The sequence below is a fragment of the Sphaerodactylus townsendi genome, linkage group LG05, assembly GCF_021028975.2.
Source record: "Sphaerodactylus townsendi isolate TG3544 linkage group LG05, MPM_Stown_v2.3, whole genome shotgun sequence".
Taxonomy (NCBI): Eukaryota; Metazoa; Chordata; class Lepidosauria; order Squamata; family Sphaerodactylidae; genus Sphaerodactylus; species Sphaerodactylus townsendi.
The window spans coordinates 62,032,036-62,051,560 of record NC_059429.1 but is presented as its reverse complement, the minus strand read 5'-3'; the positions used below and the strand labels follow the sequence as shown (position 1 = coordinate 62,051,560).

At 44.1% G+C, this 19,525-nt stretch overlaps 1 long non-coding RNA gene across 1 annotated transcript; it reads left to right on the top strand.

Moving 5' to 3' along the window:
- The first annotated feature begins 1,264 nt into the window (after window positions 1–1,264).
- Window positions 1,265–17,835, top strand: LOC125432454. Its single transcript, XR_007244474.1, has 3 exons — window positions 1,265–1,892; window positions 5,988–5,993; window positions 17,824–17,835. It is a non-coding gene; the product is annotated as an uncharacterized LOC125432454 (long non-coding RNA).
- Window positions 17,836–19,525: the final 1,690 nt, after the last annotated feature.

The window sequence follows — 19,525 nt, the reverse complement described above, 5'->3', positions numbered from 1 at the left end:
AGAATTGAAAAAGAACATTCCCTCAGTCCTGGCTGATCATTTGATGATCCAAGAAGAAATAGTGTCAAAAATTGAAAAATTCTACAGAGTCACATCAATTATATTAGGTGCTGAGGCAGGATAATGGCGTCAAGATGGAGCCCAGAGCAAATGCAGTGGTCGGGAGCTCCAGTATTAGTTTCATTAGAAACTTTTTAGGGCTTTTGTTAGAGTACACTGAACCTTCATCTGACAACCTGGTTGGTTACTTAATGAAACAATGCAAAGTGATGCAAGATAACAACGATTTAAGACAAAATAACAACTTTATTTGTCCACCACGCTGCATGGAGGGCAGCGGTGGCAGCTGGCCCATCTCAGCAGTTGCTGGTCCCTGGTCCCCAATAGGTGATGGTCTGTTGTCTTGAGCGAGCTGGGTGAATTGGATGAACTTGGAGAGGTCGGTGGCAGAGACTTCTGGATTGATGAGGAAGGGGGGGTTGGTGGCAGAGACCCCCGTACAGTGTCTGCCTTTGGCCGAGATTCAGGGCAGGGGCCAGCCGAATGTGATCAGGACAAGACAGTGGAGACCACATGGCCTGCACCATCTTAGAGGATGCTTGGACAGAGAGGGGAGTCAGTGGCAGGGACTCCCCTGTAATGTTGCAGCGCCCTTTGATAGAGTGAAGAGTATGGCAGTGAGCGGGGGCAGTGAGAAGTCTCCCAGAACACCTTTTCTAGAGTTTTTTGCCCAAATAACGTTTCGAGAGCCTCCTGCTCAAAGAATATTTGCCAGCCCCCTTTGCAGAGTGGAGAATACCAGGGGGTGCTTCTGGGACATTGCATTAGTGGTGACCCCCAACAGACGGTTAACAACAGTTAAAATGACATGGTTGGCAGCGGAGTTATCGGAGGAGGGGCTGGCCTTTCTGTGCTGAACATTTACATTGTCATTTTGTTGTCCCTCCTTAAGTGCAGCTACTATTAGGTATTAGGTACAGGCTATTAGGTATTGTTAGTGAATTAGTTAGTGTTCTTAGTTTGGGACTGTAGTCTCCTTATGTTAGTAAATGTAGTGTAGGCACTAAGTAATTCAGTAAGGTCATTCCTTGTAGCAGCTACAGGGTAGTCTAGTTTAGGGGAGTTAGTTTGGAAATGTTCATAGTCTGTTCCTGGCTATTTGTTGATTTTGATTATGTATTACCATGAAGTTTATACCATTTAGTGTATATTGGTGCATTGTTAACAATGTTGAGATGTAACCATGAAATTCTATTAGTTGTGTATTGCTACTCTGATACTGTTAAATTATTGATCCATTATATGTATTGATGTATTGTATGTATTGATGCATTTTAAGCTTTAGGTATTGCATGGATTAGTTGTATTTATTGTTAGTACTGCTGTTTAGGGTGTTAGAAGTTGTATAGCTTGTAATTTAAGTCACCATCTGAAATGAGGCTATTGTTACCATGTGTTTTGCTGTATTGCTAGTATGTATTTTTGCTGGGTTGTGAGCTGCCCTGAGCCCTTCGGGGATAGGGCAGGGTATAAATATAATTGAAATGAAATGAAAATTTTTTAAAAAGTCCAAAAGTGAAAGGACTGTGTAGAGACATTGTTATCTATTTCCACTCTAAAGAAATGGCAGATCATATTCTGGAAACACACAGGAAATCAGCAATCAAGATAGAAGACAAGGACATCATCGTGATGAGAGAATCTTTAAGAGTCTTACAAAAAAGGAAAGATTATGCATTTTTGTGGACACTTTAAGAAGAAACCAGATAAGATTTTTATGGCTTAGAGGGAAGGAGTTTTCTTCACTTACAAGGGACAACAGTAAAGAATTACTTCAATAATGATTGCCAAAGAGATCTTCAAGAACATTTTAAAAGATCTTAAATAAAATTGTTTTATAAAATCAATTAATAATTCAACACAAGGGGAAGTAAATGTGCTTATTAAAGATTAATGGTAAATAAACTTTGGATGGTAGATTCATATATAAAGTTAAAAGAAGGGGCTAAGGGAGGGAAGGGGAATTTATGTTTAAAATCTTTGACAGTGGGAGACTATTTAGGAGGATAAGATGTTTTTTTAAAATTTGTTTCAAATTGCCTCAAATTGTAAGCTGATATATTAGACAAAGTTTAAGGAAAAAGAGGAACCTATGTTGGGCTATCAGTTTAATAAGCAATAAAAATGTTATGGATAAGATTGACAGCAGGGTATAGGTAGGAAGTCAATTAGTTATATGCAGTCCAAAGCTTTGGTCCATTCTGCACAACACATATAAGACACCTCGTCTTAAAAAGAGGCAACTTCTTAATTTCACTCTGCACGTTCAAAATAAGATGTCCTGGAGACATCTTTTTAAAAGCTGCCTCTCATTCATTTTCCAGACAACACAGGCATCAGAAGAAGGAAGAGGTTTTTTCCTGCCTGACTGGTAAGCTCTCTGGCCAGTTTCACCTTCCGCTTGTGGCTTACATTTTGTGTGCTGCTGAAGGGATTCTCCCTGCCTCAATTTGCTAAAGGGTGCCCTAGGACATTTGCTCTGCAGGCTCTGATCCTAGGTGCCTTTTCAGTATTTTGCTTCTCACTGGGCAGTGGATCTGCACTCCACAATCCCAATGCTTTCCATTGGAAGTCCACCGAGCAGCTAAGATTCTTATATGTGTCTCTGCATATCTTTGAATGCAACTGCTCCAAAATAAAAAATTAGTAAATCTATAAATTGCCAGAAGCAGCAGAAAGAGCTGAGTACTACTATGTACTTTTTAGGCTGAAAGGGCACCTAGAATCGTAGTAGTAAAAAACCAGTATTTTGTAATTCCTATATACACTTTTCCACAGCTACTTGGAATGTGACAGACTCCTATGGAGGTAAAGGAATCTCTCTTTGCAGACCATAGCAGTTGTTGTATTTTTCTGGTGGGTCTGAAGACTTTTTGAAAGTTATGTTTTTTCATCAGTTTTTTCGTTCAAGAGCATCAGTGTCATAGTGGTTAAGAGCAGGTGCACTCTAATCTGGAGAACCGGGTTTGATTACTCACTCTGCCACTTGAGCTATGGAGGTTTATCTGGGAAACTAGTTTAGCGTGTGCACTCCAACACATGCCAGCTGGGTGACCTTGGGCTAGTCATAGTTCTTCTGAGCTATCTCAGCCCCACCCACCTCACAGGATGTTTGTTGTGGGGGTGGGGAAGGGAAAGGAGATTGTAAGCCCCTTTGACTCTCCTTACAGGAGAGAAAGGGGGGATATAAATCTAAACTACTACTACTCTTCCTCCTCCTCCTCTTCCCCCTCCTCCTCCTGTTTTTCTTCTTCTTCTCCTCCTCCTCCTCTTCTTCGATTAGTGATCCCCTTGATGTATGGTAGAAATACCTTCCCTATGGAGAGCTGTTTTTCCTCAGTTCTACATTTTTCTCCTGGTTGTATTCAGATACTTGGGTTTATAGCTCTTCTGATTTCTGTTGTGGAGTAGCCATTTCCATGCAGAGTCCAGTCTAGGTGACTCAGTTTATCAGGGAGAAGGTGATCCATTTTGCATGATCTACGAGTGTTTTGATTATGTCCCTTTTGGTTGAGGGTGGGGATGGGAATTTTTATGTAGATATTGGTCAGTATGGGTTAGTTTTCTATAGGCTGTGTGGCACAATCATTGGTTTGTTTTGTGGATGACCCAGGGACGGATCGAGGGGAAAAAATCCTGGTACTCTGGTGCATCCTTCAGCCCTGATATGCCCCTGTCCACCCCATCCCACCCTGGAACACCCCTGGAATGCTTTCGGAACACCCTTGCCACACCCCGCAGGGGCGCATGCCCGGTGCATCGCACACTTCCCCTGGAGCGACACCTCTGGGATGATCATGACATACAGAAATGACAGTTCTCTTTTTTCTTGTTCCATGGTAAATTGAATGTTTGGTTTGATACTGTTAAGATAGTCCAGAAATTTCATCAATTCATCCTTGCTATGGCTCTAAATTATTTTTAAATCTATAAAAGTTAATTCATTCTTTACTTCAGGTCTTGCTGTGACTCATCACTGATCATGTATCCATTTGTGAACATAAGAACATAAGAACATAAGAACAAGCCAGCTGGATCAGACCAAAGTCCATCTAGTCCAGCTCTCTGCTACTCGCAGTGGCCCACCAGGTGCCTTTGGGAGCTCACATGTAGGATGTGAACGCAATGGCCTTCTGCGGCTGTTGCTCCCGATCACCTGGTCTGTTAAGGCATTTGCAATCTCAGATCAAAGAGGATCAAGATTGGTAGCCATAAATCAACTTCTCCTCCATAAATCTGTCCAAGCCCCTTTTAAAGCTATCCAGGTTAGTGGCCATCACCACCTCCTGTGGCAGCATATTCCAAACACCAACCACACGTTGCGTGAAGAAGTGTTTCCTTTTATTAGTCCTAATTCTTCCCCCCAGCATTTTCAATGAATGTCCCCTGGTTCTAGTATTGTGAGAAAGAGAGAAAAATGTCTCTCTGTCAACATTTTCTACCCCATGCATAATTTTGTAGACTTCAATCATATCCCCCCTCAGCCGCCTCCTCTCCAAACTAAAGAGTCCCAAACGCTGCAGCCTCTCCTCATAGGGAAGGTGCTCCAGTCCCTCAATCATCCTTCTTGCCCTTCTCTGCACTTTTTCTATCTCCTCAATATCCTTTTTGAGATGCGGCGACCAGAACTGGACACAGTACTCCAAGTGCGGTCGCACCACTGCTTTATATAAGGGCATGACAATCTTTGCAGTTTTATTCTCAATTCCTTTTCTAATGATCCCCAGCATAGAGTTTGCCTTTTTCACAGCTGCCATGCATTGAGTTGACATTCCCATGGAACTATCCACTAAGACGCCTAAATCCCTTTCCTGGTCTGTGACTGATAGCACTGACCCCTGTAGCGTGTATGTGAAGTTTGGATTTTTTGCCCCTATGTGCATCACTTTACATTTTGCTACATTGAACTGCATTTGCCATTTCTGAGCCCACTCACCTAATTTATCAAGGTCCGCTTGGAGCTCTTCGCAATCCTTTGTGGTTCTCACCACCCTACATAATTTGGTATCATCTGCAAACTTGGCCACCACGCTACCCACCCCTACTTCCAGGTCATTTATGAATAGGTTAAAGAGCACTGGTCCCAAAACGGATCCTTGGGGGACACCACTCCCTTCATCTCTCCGTTGTGAGAACTTCCCATTTACACCCACTCTTTGTTTCCTGTTTCTCAACCAGTTTTTAATCCATAGGAGGACTTCCCCTCTTATTCCTTCATTGCTGAGTTTTCTCAACAGTCTCTGGTGAGGAACTTTGTCAAAAGCCTTTTGGAAATCCAAGTAGACAATGTTCACCGGTTCACCCCTGTCCACATGCCTGTTTACACCCTCAAAGAACTCTAGTAAGTTTGTAAGACAGGATTTGCCTCTGCAAAAGCCATGCTGACTCTTTCTCAGCAGGTCTTGCTTTTCTACATGTCTTATAATTTTATCTTTAATGATAGATTCTACTAATTTACCAGGAACAGATGTCAAACTGACTGGCCTGTAATTTCCCGGGTCCCCCCTAGATCCTTTCTTAAAGATTGGTGTGACATTGGCCATCTTCCAGTCTTCAGGGATGGAGCCTGATTTCAGGGATAAGTTGCATATAAAAGTGAGAAGATCAGCAATTTCATGCTTGAGCTCTTTAAGAACTCTTGGGTGAATGCAATCTGGGCCAGGGGATTTGGTAACATTTAGTTTATCAATGGCTGCCAGAACTTCATTATGTCCTTTGTGGTTCCATGGAGGAGCATGTGGACTGGACAGTACATGAATACAGCCAAAAGCAATTTCCAGTTCAATTCAATCAACCCACACCATCACTGCAATGGTAATTGGTTTAATCACTGGTTCACTCATTATATTTTTTCATGCATAAGGAGAAAAATGAAGTTGCTCACAGCTCATTACGAAATAGGTCAGTTTCACTATGTGCATATTGAGCTTCTGGTCCTCATTGAGATCATAGTGGCTGTTTTATTCTACCATTGTTGAGAAACCAGGGAAAGTGTACCTGCTCTGGGTGTTTCACAGTCATCTATTCTACCTGAGGCTGCTAAGCAGTTGTAAGGGATCATTGGCTAATTTGAATACATTCTTTTTTTGAAAGAGAGTTTCTTTTCTGGTTAAAAACAAATAATCAGCCAGAGTTTGGAATTGTACTGCTGCATGTGCTAAAATCACAGGATACATGGCTGAGTGCTAAACGTAACAAACTGAGGAAGAGGAGCCAAGTTCAGCCATTTTTGAGTGTTATCGCTGGATTTGGCAGGAGAATGAACCCTGGGGTCTTTTGGTCCTAGCCATGTTGAGAGAATATACTTGTGCCAAAGTATATTACTGCAATTTAAGGAAAATAAGCCTTAACTTTGTTACAATGTGCTAATTACATGTGTTTTCTTTTTAAAAAACTGGTTGAAAGGCTAAAAAGCATATTCTTTTCTCCCTATCTTGAATAAAAGACAAACTACCTTTCTGTAAAATATTTGCACTTTGGAAACTGCATTTAAGGAAACAAATTGTATTATGTAATAAAAATAATCAGCTTCTCAACTGCCATGTTCTGGATTACCATTACCAGATGTCCAATTTTTAGCTGACATGAACCAGAGGGGGAAAGAATGCAGACATCTGCATTTTGCAGGTGTTTATTTTTTTTTTAATGTAAGTTCACTACCTCTGATCTGTATAGTTTAAAAAAGATGATATGAGGCCCTGGAAAGCTTGAAGCACATTTGGATCTTTTTAAAGACTGGCCTCCAAATATTGTTTGCATTAATACTGCTATCCAAAGAGAGAAGGGTAGCTGAAGGACTGCCTGTGATATAAAAAGTCTCCCAGGTTTAGATCCCTCTTTTAAATTCTTCCCAGAGAGATCATCACTGAGGGATCTTCACATCTGATCATTTTTTCCACTCTCTTATGATGTCAGCTTGTTATTTTAATAGGTGATTCACATAGTGATTTTGCCCCTCATTTCTCTGAATGAGGTTAACTATATAATCACCATCATTATATGATATGATACATGAGCTGCAGCTACACTCTTTGCATCAACATCTTTATAGTTCCATCATACAGAATAGTGAGAATAGCAGCAGCTCAGTTGCATGGGGATGTGTGGAGACTCATTCCATCAAAGACACTAACACATACTTGTTGGAAAAGAAATCAGCCACAGCCCAATTTATTTTAACATATAACCAAAACCTTGAAGCTGGGCAAGCATACCAGAGCACATCCTGGCCCCCAGGCAGCAAACCGCTGAACCTGGTTATAGGGCAGCCCCAGCTGACCCCTTAGGCCCTTTGGACAGAACCCTTGTCCGGCACATCCCCCAAGGGAACTGGAACAGGAAGTTACTAGGTGCCACATGGATGCAAACCCAATTTGTGACAGCCCTCCCTGCCGGGCAGCGAGCTCTCAGCATGGCCCCAAGGCTTTGCCTTCAAGAGCTCTATCGCCACCTTGGACCTCATATGGAGGCCCCCAAGGTGGGAAGGTCCGGCATGCAAGCTACTGCCTTCCCCAAATAGGATGTCCACTTATGCCCTGACCGCCACCGAGCTGTTAAACCAACAGCTCCCACCCCAGCTTCAGCTGCCCAGAGTCACACAGCTCAGTGCGTGACACAGTTACTGCATCAGAGCAGACCGGATTTGCCCAGCTCAGTGCGGGCCACGAAGCCACTGCAGCAGAGCATGACGGACATCATGTAACCAGATGTCCTGGCCCCAATCCGATAAGTGGACTCCATGGGCAAAAACAATGCTGGTAGAGCATGAGACAAATCAACATGGGGAATAACATCCCCTCCCATGCTCAATACCAACCGGGTTGCGGACCCACAAACTTTGGACCTGGCTTTATTTACTCTGGCCGGAGCCACGGCGTTCCTCCAAGTCCTCCGCTCTAGCAAGCATGTCCAAAACAGCTTGGTCTTTGGCATCTTGCAATGGAGCAACTTCAAGTCATCCCTCATGGAGTTCTGCAACGCTACTGCTTTGGAAGCAGTAATGTCATTTTCACCCAGTTGAATCACGATTGCATCCGGGAAGCCAAATTGAAGAACTGAGTTCCGCAACTGGAGGAGTAGAGAAGGCCACATCATGCCTTGCCTCGCCAGCCAGCGAATGTCCATGGAGATGTCCAGCCCAAGGTGTTCTCCCCATCCAGACTTCTTTGCGTAATGCCCAGCCCAGTACACAATACTGTGACCAACCAGCCAAACTTGGTAACGACGGGCCACCGAAACTATAAAGAGAACAGAGTTACAACGAAAGGTGAGGCCGGACATAAACACGATAGGCCAAAGACCTCCAGCAGCCTATAGCCTGAATCTCAGCTGCAGAGTGTCCCTCTTGAGAGGCCCTGGTAGCCGCCCCAATCCGAAAGGAGTGGGAACCAAACTATTCTGCAGGGAGGCCCAAAAATTGTAAGCAAAGCTGCAGAACAGCTGTGAATTGGTATCTGGACACTGCTAATCCATCGTTATAAATGAACAGCAGACCTTGCCCCTCAGGGCAGACAGCCAAAAATGCAGCCATGTGAGCCACTGGACAAGGAGCCCCTGGTTGGGAGGGGGACAATGTTACTCTCGTTCCCCAACGTCGCTGGTCAGTTTTGGACCCCGCCAGCCATATAAGCAAGTCCCCATCAACCATGGACACATCGACCCTTTGCAGAGCCATGGGAGCCAATGATGTAGTGGACGGGGCAACTAGCTCTCTACACCGAAAGGCGCCATAAAAGGCCAAAGTAAATAAGGCTTGGAATAGCGTAGCCTCATAGGAAGAGTCACAAACTGAAACTGTGGCATTAAGTAGAGTTCCCAGGAGCTCCTTTGTAATGGGCCGCCTACTGTCTTGTGGCCCGGGGGAAGAGCGCTGCCACCCAGCCACGGCTCTTCGAGCTTCAAAAGAGCGGGAATGGTCAGTTATTCCCAGGGCCTAGCTAAAAAAGGATATGGCCGCCAAATGGACCTTCATAGTTTGGGCAGCAATTCGGTGGTCCCTTAAATCAACCAAGTACTGGAGCACCAAGTCCTTAGAGATCCCCTGCCAGAGAGGCTCACCGATGGATGCCGCAAAAGCAAAGAAGGTGCCCAAAGCCTCTTCATACACGCGACGTGCAGCTGGAGCCAGTGACTGCAAGACACCTTCAGCTATGGCAGTGATGGCGAACCTTTTCGAGACTGAGTGCCTGAATTGCAACCCAAAACCCACTTATTGTGGTGCATATAAAAATGGTGATGGGAAACCAGAGTGGACAGCAGGGGCAGTCTTAAGGTTTTTTCGTACTAAGGGAGGGCACTATGTACCAGCTGCCATTAAACTATACCAAGCAAAGATTCTGACACAACTTACGTACGGTGTACATTACAACAAAAAACAGTGGCAAACAATATCATTAGAGAGAACCCAAAGTAAATACTTGAGAGCCATTCTACAGGTTCCGCCTGGTGTACTGAATACCTTTGTAAGGTTAGAGACGGGTCAAATGAAAGTTGCTGACAGAATTTTCTTACTATCAGTTTATCAATGGCTTAATGTTTATACAAACCCTAAAGGACTTTGGCCCCTAATAGCCCAAGACTCTTTCCAACCTAGATGGATGTGTGAAGTTAGGGATGGCCTGCACAAGAGAGGCATATCACCTAGTGCTCTCTTGACACAAGACTTGTCCTCAGCTAAGACTACAGTCAAGCTGAGAGTTCAAGATATGGCTCATCAACAAGATATAACAGCATTCCCCAAATTTAATCTCAAACCATCCATTAAATACACTTTGGGCCCTTCCCCCTATCTATATAACTTGGACAGCCAGTCACTTAGGAGGGCTTTCACACTCACCAGATGTGATGCTCTTCCCTCAGCAGTGCTTGAGGGCAGATATAAAAAAATTCCATATATCGACAGGCTTTGTCCATGTGATATGGGGGAAATAGAGACCCTGACGCATATTTTTTTACGATGCCCCACTCATAAAGAAATGAGGGCAAAACTGTTTGACTCTCTTCCAACATCAATTTTTCTTGGCCCTGAGGATTGTGCCATGGAAAGACTATTAGAAGATGCCAATCCGAATATAACCAGAGAGGTGGCAAAATTCAGTGCTTATGTGGTTAAAAGGCGTGGACAAGTAGGGCAATAAAAATAGGAACTTTGGATTAATGATTTTATCTTTTATTCAATTTTATTCCAGTTTTTTAACTTGAACTTACATTAAGGTTTGGACAAACAGTCTTTGGAAACTGGTTACTTCAATTTTATTTTGTATCTGGTCTGGAAATATATTATCTGGATTTTATGTTTTATATCTGATATTTTCTGGTCTTTGACCGAAATAAAATATTGATTGATTGAACCCACTTATTTATCGCAAAGTGCCAACATGGCAATTTAACCTGAATACTGAGGTTTTAGTTTAGAAAAAAACAGTTGGCTCAGAGGTACATGTTACTCAGGAGTAAGCTTGGTGAAGCAACCGTGCAATGCTTTCAATGGGTGAATCATGACCCTAGGAGGGTTTATTCAGAAGCAAGCCCCATTGCCAGCAACCGAGCTTACTCTCAGGTAAAGGATCATGCCCAGGCCAGGCTAGGTGTTTGTGTGTGTGGGGGGGTAATTTTCCATGATGAACTCTGTGCATGCGTGCCCAATGAAACAGCTCTGAGTGCCACCTCTGGCACCCGTGCCATAGGTTCGCCACCGCTGAGCTATGGACTGTCGCCAAGATGCCACAGATGCTCTGGAAACCTCTCCGGAAACTGGCTGGCCTCGGGAGCTAGGGAGCGAAAGCGGCTGACCTGATGACGAGACAAAGCGTCAGCTATGTTGTTAGTTATACCTGGCAGGAAAACTGCCTTAAAAGAGATGTTGTTAATCAGGCATACCAGTACAAATTCTCTTACTAGCCGCATCACTCGCTCAGACCGGCTAGACTGCCGGTTTACCACCCTGACCACAACCTGGTTGTCACACCAGAATTTAACTGCGTGGTCCCGAAACACATGTGAACCTTCCAGATGTGAACCGCGGCCACCAGCGGGAATAACTCCAGGAAAGTCATGTCCCGCAAAATTCCGGTCTGTAACCACGCTGGTGGCCACTCCCCTGCACACCACTGGTCCCTGAAATAAATACCAAAACCTAGAGAACCAGCTGCATCGGTGTGAACCTGAAAACTATCCTGAAGCTCCCAGGGAACATGCCAAAAGGAAACCCCGTTGTAATGCTCCAGGAAACGTAACCAGACTAACAGGTCCTGACGAAGACCCGAAGTAACCCTGATGTGATGGTGGGGAACTGAGTAGCCTGCCATGGCCCTGGCTAGGCAGGAACAAAAAGCCCTTCCCGGGGAGACCACCCTGAAGGCAAAATTAAGGTGCCCGAGCAGGGACTGTATTTCCCGTAACTCGCACTTCTTTTTTGTGCAGGTGTCTGCAATAAGTGTGCGTAAAGTTGACAGCTTGTCGAGAGGCAGGGAAGATGTTCCTGCTACCATGTCTAACTGAATCCCTAAATAGGTTAAGCAAGACACAGGCCCTTCAGTCTTGTTGGCCGCCAAGGGAACCCCTAGCTCCGTCACTGAAAAGTCCTGAAAAGCTGACAACATCACTGCACAGTCATCAGTGCCTGCCGTACCTACAAACAAAAAATCATCAAGATAATGAGTAACTTGCGCTGATGGCATGCAATCCTTGATCGCCCACTCCAAAAAGGTGCTAAATTTTTCAAAGGCTGCGCAAGTTATAGAGCATTCCATAGGCATGCATTTGTCAACATACCAATGTCCCCCAAATTGAAAAGCCAAAAGTTCAAAGTCCCTGGGATGTATAGGTAGCAGCCGAAAAGCTGACTGTATGTCATATTTTGCCAACAGCAAGGCTGTTCCTGCATTCTGGATGAGACTCACTGCCTCATCCAAAGTGGCATACTGGACAGAGCAAATGCCCGGGTCGATGAAGTCGTTCACCGACCCCCCTTTGGGATAGGACAAACGCTGAATCATCCTATACTCCCCAGGGGCCTTCTTAGGGACCACCCCAAATGGGGGAAACCCTAAGATTGGGCAACGGAGGCTCTGCAAAGGGGCCTGCAATTCTACCTGCCCAGCATTCCTTTGAAATTTTGGCAGCCACTATCGCAGGCTTGCCACCCTGCTCCCCAAAAAGGGGATATGAAAACCAAATTGAAATCCTTCCTTTAAGTACAGTGCGTCTTCCCAATGCGGATACCTGTCCAGCCATTGACATAAAGGTTGCACGTGCACCGGGGAAGGGGCGAGACACTGCAGAACCTTCAGGACTTCAGGCCTTCTGGATGGGGAAAGATCCTCCCTGGCCACCACCGTCCTTCTTAGAGCCACCAGAGCCAGGGTTCCGGCCACGTCGAAAGGGAGGCCGAGCCAGTTGTGGGCATTGTATCCTTGTGTGGGCCCCAAAGCACCTAGAACAGCTGTGCTCAAACCTGCACTTTTCTTTTTTTACAGGAACCTTGGTTAAAGGCCCAGCAGGCGAGACACGGAGGATCTCGCTGGCCGACCCCTTTTTTTCTCAGCCCTTCAGTGCCACTAGGAGTGACCTTAATTACATTTGGTATCCACGTTTGATCATGGATGAGATCCCACCTGCGCCCTGGACAATGTGAAGCACTCTTTCGAAATGCCTCATCATACCTCATAGCTGTTGCGCCCCCTGATAGGGAGTGGGCCTTCAAAACGTTGGCCCAATGAGCAGCCAGGTGCCAAGCCCTTGAAAGGTAAGTGGCTCCAATCAGTGCCATATACTCTGCGAACCCCTTCAACCCGTTGTTGAAGGAACACTCGGCTTTTTCCCAGTGTTCCCTTTTCTTTCTGGCCGAACGGGAACCAGACTCTTCAGGATCTTCTTCCGGCCGCAAAACTGTGAAGATATCCACGTAATATCCATCCAAGGCCCTTTCTCTCAGCTTTCTAGGTAAATGAGAACCTGGAGGGCCTCCAGGATCCCATGCTGAGGAGAAAGCTGAAGCCCCTGAAGTCCCAGCACTATCCTCCCCTGCCTGCTCCCCTTTTCTCCTTTGAGTAATCCAAAGGGGAAGAGCTGGCACATTTTCTCCTCTCTCCCAATAGTCCCCTGCTGCCTGGGCAGAATCCTCATCCGTGGACTCACCCGAGGAGGACGAGCTAGGGGACCGATGGGAGGACTTAGAACAACGAGAGGTCTTCTTCTCTCTGCGCCTGGCTCTGGCTTGTGCCCCCACAGTCTGGCTGGAAGAGCCTGCTGCCACCTTGACACCGCCCGGCACCCTTGTCAAAGTACTACTCCCAGCTGTCAACTCGGGACCCTGCACTAAGGGGCCTGCAGCCACCGAAGGAGCCAAGCTTACCAAAGGCGCCAAGCTTCCCAAAGGCACCTGGTAACCCAAGCTCTGCTGGACCTGAGTCCCACCAAAAGGGATGATGGGGGAGCTTTGTACCTGAGGAGGCCAAATACAGGGAGTAACCTGCTGGCTCCCCATAAAACGCCCCGACGATTGCCCAAAGCCAGGAGTGGGGTTGAATTGACCTGAACACCCCATGGCTGGGTTCATGTTCATGCCCATATATGGAGAATATGGGTAGGGACTTGGCATAAAAACAGGACTGGTAGGAGTGGGTATGCCACTTTGAGCAAGAGGAGCCATAAAAACCGCAGGGTTGTTCATTCCAACTCGCGTGGAAGGTGGTCGAGCCGGTCCTGGAGTACCAGGCACTGGTTGAGCCAGCAACTCCGTGATGAGCTCCCGCCCCGACCTAACTGTTTCAGATTGGCTGACTGCAGGAGTAGTGTGCTCGTCTGAGTTGGAAGAGGTGGCAGGCACTCCCATCTGAGTAATAGTGGCTGGCAACCCCTGAGTTGCCTGTGGCATTCCCGCCTCAGCATCCCGGGTGACCCCCAGAGACCCCCAGAGTGGGTCCTGCCTGCCCCTGCTCAAAAACCCTGAGAGTTGCTGCCCGACCAACATTCTGTGCCTTCTTTTTTGCACCTTTTGGCTTTGGAGCCATGGCACTGAATGTTCTCAAACTATTATATATAATTGTACACTCTAAAGTACCAAAGTGGCACCAAGTGCTGGAGCTGGCCCTGGAAACCGCACCGCCACCTCTGACTACTGCAACCTGGCAACCCTTTTTTTTAAAAAAAATGGGGCTTTTTAAGCAGCCCTCAGATCAGCGAGCCTATGGGTTTAAAACAAAATGGCCACTGGTCTTCTTCCCACCAACCTGCCTAAAATGGCCGCGAATGGTTTTCACAGGTACTTAACTGCCAACCCTACTCCTCCCTGCGCTGAACCAGACCTCCAGGCCACCGCCGAGAGGTCGTCAGTTTTGGCCCTGCAGCAAACTAGCTCCTCACCCAGCTGTTGCCCTTCTCGGGGGTGGGGGTGTCAGCCAAAATGACCCGGGCGAAAAAATGAGCGCCGCTCCGTTCGCGTGAGCCCTGCAAAGCCACCCCCACACCAGACAATGCGCCTTCACAGACGTCTAAAGCATCTGACTGTACAAGGCCGTCACAAGATTTAAAATGTTGTAATAAATAATAAAAATGAAGAAAACTTCTTTTTTTACTTTATAAGCCACCCAATCCGATGCGGGGTGTATCCCCCTCTGGATGCGGCGCAGGCTTACTCTGGCAAAGTGCCCTCCCCGAGATGATTCACATGGGCTGCTTCCACACATGCAGAATAATGCAATTTCAATCCACTTTCACAATTGTTTGCAAATTGATTTTGCTATTCCGCACAATAAAATCCTGCTGCAACGTGCATTGAAAGTGGATTGATATTATTTTGCATGTGCAGAAGGGGCCATGGAGTGATATGCTGGTGGAGGGGCACTTAAACTGCTGCCCAGCAACTGCTGAACCCTGGGATGCCTAGCCAAAGTGCCCAGCTTTCCACTGGTGCTTCCCCATCACCCTGAGCTGTGGCAGCATGGCGGGGGTGTGCCAGGGCATTCACAGAGGTGGAGTTGACTTTAGTTGGCTTCCACTGCCAGTTTAGCCCTTTTGTGTCAGCAGAACTGGAATTGGACATTTTTTGTGGAGTTTCTCCCTGTGCGGAGTTAATGGTAAGATTTTTTTCCCCCACACTGTGGGAAAATCCTTTGAAGTGGGTGGGATGGCACCAGAGAAGTGCTGTCCCCACCCACATGACAACTCTAGATTGGCGTTTTGGGTTATATCTTGCCTTTCCCCAACAAGGCCAGACTTGGGACAGCTTACACATAAACAATATTAAATATGATAAAAATTCAAGCCTAATATAATCCACATCTTAACAATAATTAAAAACCTTTTGTGCCATTATGCTCTCCAACAGGGGATGACAAAAATATAATAAGAACCAACTAAAATTCAACTCTGATCCATTCAGTAAAAAAGGGGAAGGCAAAGAGAAGGGGGAGGAGGAAAAGGGAAGGAGAGGACAGTGCTGCCTACCTAAATAATCTGCATCTATTTTTCAAATTTATTGCCCCACAGAGCTCAGGACACACTTTGCTCTCTATTCCTAATTATCATCACCACAACATTTGAATTAAAAGTAGAGTGATGAACTACCCAAGATCATCTCATGATGTTAGTAACTATGGGTATCCTTAGTCTTAGGCAAGTATTGCTGTGAACAACAAAAATTAGAAGAAAGATAAAGGAAGGTTTGGGGATTCTCCATACATTATGAACTGTGGGTAAGGATGAGTGGTTGTAGAGATCGACAATTATTTTGGGGACATAGGTTCACTAATCAAAGTGCTTAAGCTGAACATTATGGTTTTCTTAACCTCATCTGAAACGATTCTGGTATATATATACCTTAAACCCTTCAAAATATGGTAAATATTATGACCTGGATATAAAATATCACAATGTTGTGTGTGTAATTTTACATAATTTTAGAATAGTCTGGACATACTTTAGCTGTTAAAAATGGACAGTAATAAGATTGTTTCATTTATAATGACAATGTGGGGGCTATGTGTTGGTTCTTTTGTTAAAGAAATGCACACAACATATACTATTTGCCTTGACTTTTTAGAGAAAGTGATTTCAGACAAATTAATTAAGCAATAAGACATGACAGTGTGTGAATCACTCTGTAATGATTTACACTTCATTGTGGTGTTAGGCACAAGGCCAAAGGCCAAATGCTGTCAAAACATCTAGGTGTAAATTATTTGATTATCTGAGCCCTGGAGTCTTCCAGCAATTAAAAATGCTTCACTGTAAAATTTTTACATAAAAATTCAATGGTACCTATTTTATAGCTATTTCACTCATTTCATGGTGGGGTGCATTAGTCATGACTTTGTTTAAAGTATAATACATACAGCTACTGTTTTATTTCACATGGCACTACATTCTCAGATGTATGTCTACCCATAAGCTCTTTGTCCAAGCAAACTACCCATTCTACTTTGCTCTTCTTATGTTTGATGTTATCCCCTGCATGTGCAATTACTAGGTACTCCCCTTAGCCCTTGATAGTGCAGAGGAGAGACAGAGATAGTGTCTTAACTATATCTCTAGATAAGAGAGAGATTACCTAACTGTATAACTAGATGAGAGAGAGACTAACAGCCCCATCCAATGTGCGGGGTGGGGAAGCAAAAGGGCTTTAGGAAACAGCGCAGCCTTGTGTTGGTGCATTTGTCCTCCCCAGAGCACTTACCTTGGTGGAGGTGACAGATTCACCAGTGGCTGCCTGTCCTCAGCCCCATGCCGCAAAACCCAGTTTTCCAGGCTGCAACAGGATAGTATTGTATTGTGGGTGGGGGTTTTCAGTCCAGGGAGTGATTCACATTTGCATGCCCTGCAGCAGCAGCAGTATTAGTGAATGCAAATCCTGTGTTTGGGTGGAGTCCATTGTTCATGAATTTAGTATGCCCTTGGGGTTTGCTTTTCGTGTTTTTAAGTACTGGTAGCCAAGCTTTGTTAATTCGCAGAGTCTCTTCTTTCCTGTTGAAGTTGTCTTGGTGTTTGTGAATTTCAATGTGCAGTCTGACATAGTAACCTTCTGAATTGTCCAGAATTTCAGTGTTTTCAAATAAAATGTTATATCCAGTTTTGTTTAAGACATGTTCTGCAACTGCAAATTTTTCAGGATGGTTAATATGACAGTGTCTTTCGTGCTCCTTAATACGAAAAGAATGTGAACTGGGAACTCACAGATTTTTCCATGCACACATAGCTTCCATGCATATTGACCAGAACACTAGTTGCAGGATTGTCCCTTCTCAAGTAATGCAAGGTCGAATGCAAAGGACTGCATATTCTGATAGTCTTTGTGACTGTGCTACTGTACAGATTGAAACTTTGAAGCATTGCTTATTTGAATATGTTACCTTTTGCAGTGTTAGAAATACGTGGATTATGCAATAATGAGGAGCTGTCAACACCAGATAAGGTTAAGAAACTCTTGGCAGCCATGAATTTAGGAGTTATGTTGGCTGTAGCTAAATTTTTGCTCTTGTAATCATATTCAAAGGATCTCAACTGGGTAGCTATTTAAATTACATACTTTTATTCTTATTCTTCTTGTATCTAGTATGACATTGCTCATGGCCTGTAGGCTAAATGAGCAGTATCATTAAAGTATTTTTAAAGGTTGCTGTTTACATATACAGAAAACTCATGCCTTGACCCATTTGCAAGAAATGGCAACTGCAAGTATCTTCATATCACATATTTACTTAGGGTAGAAGTGAGATGTGTTCCTCCAGTACATGAACTAGCTCTTCTGAAGAAAATGAAGGTGAGCAAGATGAAAGAAAAGAGCTTTCATGGAGATATTACTGGCATATACAAACTGTGTTATAAATTATGTATCTATAGAACACAAAAATCTGCAAGTGTGCAAATCTATTCTATTGAAATCCTGTCCTACAAGCATAGAGTTTATTTCTTCCTTTGGTTGTGTTCCTGGCATACACAATATGTTTTTGTTCTTTTTGTGCCTATTTTCCCACTCATTTCATGCTGTTACAAAAGACACAACATGTCCCCAATGTATCTTACCCAAAACTTACTCAATCAAAACTGTTCAAATAGCAAAAGATATGATTTTACAACCAGTTATAGAAAATGACAAAGGAACAGGCATCAGGATTAGTTTATGTAGAATGGGCGCTATAGTAGTGCACAGTATTCAGAACACTAGTTTTGTCTTTTTTATTATTAAAGAAAATGAACACATATTGGAAAGAAAGCAAAATGAAAGTGAAAAAATACGAAGAAGGAATCATTAATGTTCTGGTCTGTTTTCAAAGGCCATGAAAGATATATTCAGCTAATGAAGCTGTTTGTAGAAGTAATAGCACTATTAATTATAGTCAAATATAATCACACAAAACTGAAAATAATAGTCTATATTAGTGACTGACAACTGACAACCCACCACCAGCAAAGTCTGGCCCACTGAACTATAAAACAAGAACTGCTAAAAGAAACAAGCAGGCATCGTTGCTTTATTCCATAAGTAGAGCAGGGAGATGAAGAAAGAGGTGTGCAAGTTTGCAGCTTTGACATAACATTTGAAGGGGGAACTTGCATATTTCTGATGAGATGATATTTAGGTCCTCATAGCAGACACCATCACACTTATTAACCGGATTTTCCCTAAGGACATCACAGCCCTGTTTCTACATTGCCTCACTACAAGCTACTTCCAATGAGATAATGAATTCTATGAACAGAGAGATGGGGTAGCCATGGGTAATAGCAAATTTTTACATGGAACACTTTGAAAAACAAGCCCTGGAAACAGCACCAAAAAACCCCACTATATGGTTCCATTTTGTGGATGACACGTTCACATTTTGGAGCCAAGGAGAACTTAACAAATTTCTGGACCATATTAACAATATTCACCCGAACATCCAATTTACTATGGAAAAAGAAAACAAAGAAAAATTACCATTTCTAGATGTCTTAGTCATCCACAAACCCATCCAACAATTGGGCCACACAGTGTCTTTATCGTGTCTTTATGCCTGGCAATCTCTTTGCATTGTTGTTTAGGATGCAAATCTTTAATTCATCTTCTTGGAAGTGGAGATGCTTCAGAAGAGCCCAAAAGGCTTTATCTTTGCAGCTGCAGAGAGCATCAATTCAGATGAAACTGCTTCTATGATAAAAGGGTGTTTGGATTGCAGCTTTTCCCATGTTTTGTGGAACTCCCCAACATTTTATGGTTGACTTCAACCCCCAGAGCAGTGATTTTTGTGGTTGCTTCCACAAACCTGACAGGCATTTTATGATGGAACACACTACTCTTCCTCAGAATTCCAAAAGCCTCTGCAGGCTCAGAAAAATTGAGGACCTTGACTAGGGTTGCCTTTTATTGCTCAGGAAACTCATTTAATTTTTTGTCATCATTGAGAGCTTAAATAAATATAAGGATGCAGGTCTATTATTGTCTAAGCATGTGCAAGCATATGAACATGTAGACAATCAGTGTCAA